Genomic DNA, 4,939 nt, shown 5'->3' with positions numbered 1-4,939 from the left:
AGATAAAAAGAAGAGAATATACTATAAATCCCAAAATATCAATGAATATTAGTTCTAATTAGATGAGCGGGACTTGTAGCTTTTTGCTTCTGAACAGTTTTGGCATCTCACTTTTTCCTTTGAAGTTCAGAATGATTGGCATCTATAGAAACTCAGAATTTTGGATAGTGTTATTGATTCTCCTAGTTAAGTATGTTGATTCTTGAACACAGCTACTTTTATGAGTCTTGGCCGTGGCCCTAAGCACTTTGTTTTCCAGTATTACCACCGGATACATAAATGCCACAGACACATGACTGGGTGAACCTTTTCAGATTGTGACTCAGCTTTGCTAAAGTCCCCAGTAAGAGGTGTCCAGAGTTCTTAAGCACACTCTTTTGTTTTCGATCACGACTTTAACCCCTCAGTCTCAAGCTTTTCACTTGGACCTACATGCCACAAGCACATGGTTAGGGACAGCTTGATTTAGCCGCTAGGCTTGGATTTTATTTCCTTGGGCCCTCCTATCCATTGATGCTCAAAGCATTGGATCCTTTTTACCCTTGCCTTTTGGTTTTAAAGGCTATTGGCTTTTTCTGCTTGCTTTTTCTTTTTCTTTTTCTTTTTTTCCTATTATTTTTTTCGTAAGCTTTTGCTTTTTCACTGCTTTTTCTTACTTCAAGAATCAATTTCATGATTTTTCGGATTATCAATAACATTTCTCTTTGTTCATCATTCTTTCAAGAGCCAACAATTTGAACATTCATAAACAACAAGATAAAAAATATGCATTGTTCAAGCATTCATTCAGAAAACAAAAAGTATTGTCACCACATCAATATAATTAAACTAATTTCAAGGATGAATTTGAAACTCATGTACTTCTTGTTCTTTTGTTTTTAGAACATTTTTCATTTAAGAAAGGTGAAGGATTCATGGAATTATTCATAGCCTTAGGACATAGTTACTAAATACTAATGATCATGTAATAAAGACACAAACATAGACAAACATGAAGCTCAAAAACCGAAAAACAGAGAGATAAGAACAAGGAAGTTAAGGAATGAGTCCACCTTAGTGATGGTGGCACCTTCTTCTTGAAGGACCAATGATGTCCTTGAGCTCTTCTATGTCTCTTCCTTGCCTCTATTGCTTGATCCCTAGTGGTTTTGGTGCCCTATCCTTAGTTGCTCCCAATAATTGTGTGGAGGAAAATGTATCCCCTGAGGTATCTCAGGGATTTCTTGATGAAAGAATTCCTCATGCTCTTGTTGAGGTCCATGAGTGGGCTTTCTTGATGTGCAGTCAAATGCTCTACTACTGAGCTATGGACCCTTGAGATGAATCTCTCCATCTCCCAAGACTCGGATTTGGAAGCTTTTGTCTTCCCTTTCCTCTTTCTAGAGTTTTTCCAGCCTTAGGTGCCATCAATGGTTATGGAAAAAAAAAGCTATACTTTTACCACACCAAACTTAGAATGTTGCTCGCCCTCGAGCAAAAGAAGAAAGAATAGAAGAAGAAGAAGAAGATATGGAAGAGAGGGAGAGAGATGTGTGTATTCAGCTAAGGGGGAGAAGAGAGGGTAGTGTTGTGTGAAAATGAAGAAGGATTCAGGGGTTTATATAGTGGAGGGGCGAAGGGTTAGGGTTCGGCCATATGAGTGGGTTGGGTGGGAAAGAGATTTTGAATTTAAAGGTAGGTGGGGTTTATGGGGAAGAGAGGATGGATGTGAGTGGTGAATAGGTGATGGGAAGAGTGATTGAGGTGATTGGTGAATGATGTTTGGGAAAGAGTGTTATTGGATTGTGTGAAGAAGAGAGAAGGTGAGTTGAGGTAGGTGGGGATCCTGTGGGGTCCACAGATCCTGAGGTAATCCTGTGGGGTCCACAGATCTTGAGGTGTCAAGGATTCATCATCCCTGCACCAATTAGGCGTGTAAAATGCCCTCTACATGTCATCCTAGCATTTAACGCCAAGCTGCAGCATGTTTCTGGCGTTAAACGCTACTTCCATGCTTGTTTTAGGCGTTCAACGCCAATCTGCAGCATGTTTCTAGCGTTTAATGCCATCCTGATGCTTGTTGCTGGCGTTAAATGCCAACTTTCCTCAGGGTGTAATCCTGGCGTTTAAACGCTAGATTGCTGCTTGTTTCTGGTGATCAATGCCAGATTCATGCTCTGTTCTGGCGTTAAACGCCAGCCAGATGCTCCTTACTGGCGTTTAAACGCCAGTAGGCTCTTCCTCCAGGGTGTGCTGTTTCTTCTTCTGTTTTTGATTTTGTTTTTAATTTTAGCAATTGTTTTTGATTTTGTTTTTAATTTTAGCAATTGTTTTGTGACTCCATATGATCATGAACCTAATAAAACATAAAAGAACAATAGAAATATAATTAAATAAAAATTAGGTTGCCTCCCAAAAAGCGCTTCTTTAATGTCAATAGCTTGACAGTGAGCTCTCATGGAGCTTCACAGATGTTCAGGGCATTGTTGGGACCTCCCAACACCAAACTTAGAGTTTGATTATGGGGCTTTGTTTGACTCTGTATTGAGAGAAGCTATTCATGCTTCCTCTCCATGGTTGCAGAGGAAGATCCTTGAGCTTTAAACACAAGGTAGTCCCCATTCAATTGAAGGACTAACTCTCCTCTGTCAACATCAATCACAGCTCCTGCTGTGGCTAGAAAGGGTCTTCCAAGGATGATGCATTCATCCTCCTTCTTCCTACTGTCTAAGATTATGAAATCGGCAGGGATGTAAAGGCCTTTAACCTTTACTAACACGTCCTCTACCAATCCATAAGCTTGTCTTATTGACTTGTCTACCATCTCTAATGAGAATGTTACAGCCTATACCTCAAAGATCCCAGTTTCTCTATTACAGAGAGTGGCATAAGATTTATACCTGACCCCAGGTCACAAAGAGCCTTCTCAAAGGTCATGGTGCCTATGGTACAGGATATTAAGAATTTACCAGGATCTTGTTTCTTTTGAGGTAGAGTTTGCTGAACCCATGTATCTAGTTCACTAATAAGCAAGGGAGATTCATCTTCCCAAGTCTCATTATCAAACAACTTAGCATTCAGCTTCATGATAGCTCCTAGATATTGAGCAACTTGCTCTTCAATTACATCTTCATCCTCTTTAGAGGAAGAATAGTTCTCAGAGCTCATGAATGGCAGAAGGAGGTTTAATGGAATCTCTATGGTCTCTATATGAGCATCATATTCCCTTAGGTCCTCAATAGGGAACTCCATTCTGTCTGGGGGACGTCCCATGAGGTCTTCCTCATTGGGATTCACATCCTCCCCTTCCTCCTTGGATTCGGCCATATTGACAATATTAATGGCCTTGCACTCTCTTTTTGGATTCTCTTCTGTATTGCTTGGGAGAGTACTTGGAGGAGTTTTAGTTATTTTCTTACTCAGCTGGCCCACTTGTGCCTCCAAATTTCTAATGGAGGACCCAGTTTCATTCATGAAATTTAAAGTGGCCTTAGATAGATCAGAGACTATGTTTGCTAAGCTAGAGGAGCTTTGCTCAGAATTCTCTATCTGTTGCTGAGAAGATGATGGAAAAGGCTCGCTATTGCTAAACCTGTTTCTTCCACCATTATTAAAGCCTTGTTGAGGCTTTTGTTGATCTTTCCATGAGAAATTTGAATGATTTCACCATGAGGAATTATAGGTGTTTCCATAAGGTTCACCCATGTAATTCACCTCTGCCATTGCAGGGTTCTCAGGATCATAAACTTCTTCTTCAGAAGATGTCTCTTTAGTACTGTTGGATGCATTTTGCCATCCATTCAGACTCTGAGAAATCATGTTGACTTGCTGAGTCAGCATTTTGTTCTGAGCCAATATGGCATTCAGAGCATCAATTTCAAGAACTCCCTTCTTTTGAGGCGTCCCATTACTCACAGGATTCCTTTCAGAAGTGTACATGAATTGGTTATTTGCAACCATGTCAATGAGTTCTTGAGCTTCTGCAAGCATTTTCTTTAGGTGAATGGATCCACCGGCAGAATGGTCCAATGACATCTTAGAGAACTCAGATAGACCATAATAGAATATATCCAAAATGGTCCACTCTGAAAGCATGTCAGAAGGACACCTTTTGGTCATCTGCTTGTATCTTTCCCAAGCTTCATAGAGGGATTCACCATCATTTTGTTTCAAAGTCTGAACATCCACTCTAAGCTTGCTCAACTTTTGAGGAGGAAAGAACTTAGCCAGGAAGGCCGCGACCAGCTTATCCCAGGAGTCCAGGCTATCTTTAGGTTGTGAGTCCAACCATGTTCTAGCTCTGTCTCTTACAGTAAAAGGGAAAAGCATGAGCCTGTAGACTTCAGGATCTACTCCATTAGTCTTAACAGTCTCACAGATCTGCAAGAACTCAGTTAAAAACTAATAGGGATCTTCTTATGGAAGTCCATGAAACTTGCAGTTCTGTTGCATTAGAGCAACTAGTTGAGGCTTCAGCTCAAAATTGTTTGCTCTAATGGCAGGGATTGAGTTGCTTCTTCCATCAAATTTGAAAGTAGGTGTAATATAGTCACCAAGCATCCTCCTTGCGCCTCCACCATTGTTATTGGGTTCGGCCATGTCTCTCTCTTTTTTGAGATTCTCCGTAAGGTTTTCTCTAGATTGTGCTTTAGCTTCTCTTTGCTTCTTATTCAGAGTCCTTTCAGGTTCAGGATCTGCTTCAACAAGAATGTCCTTGTCCTTGCTCCTGTCCATATGAAAAAAAAAGAGAATAGGAAAGGAAGAGGAATCATCTATGTCACAGTATAGAGATTCCTTTATGTTAGTAGAAGAAGAAAATAATAAAAGAAGGGGAAGAAAAATTTGAACATAGAAGAGAAGAGAGGTTTCAAATTTTTGAGGTGAAGAGAAATGTTAGCAATTAAATTAATAAATAGAAGAAGATGAGAGGGAGAGAATTTCGAAAATTGTTTTTGAAAAA

General features: G+C 40.0%; 1 non-coding gene across 1 annotated transcript; it reads left to right on the top strand.

The window, feature by feature from the left end:
• Nucleotides 1-4,068: 4,068 nt before the first annotated feature.
• On the top strand, nucleotides 4,069-4,176 carry LOC112762719 (small nucleolar RNA R71). Its single transcript, XR_003182752.1, has one exon. It is a non-coding gene; the product is annotated as a small nucleolar RNA R71 (small nucleolar RNA).
• The last annotated feature ends 763 nt before the right edge of the window (nucleotides 4,177-4,939 follow it).

This window comes from Arachis hypogaea, chromosome 2 (genome assembly GCF_003086295.3).
Source record: "Arachis hypogaea cultivar Tifrunner chromosome 2, arahy.Tifrunner.gnm2.J5K5, whole genome shotgun sequence".
In the NCBI taxonomy this organism is placed as follows: Eukaryota; Viridiplantae; Streptophyta; class Magnoliopsida; order Fabales; family Fabaceae; genus Arachis; species Arachis hypogaea.
This window is presented reverse-complemented; position numbering and strand designations above follow the sequence as displayed.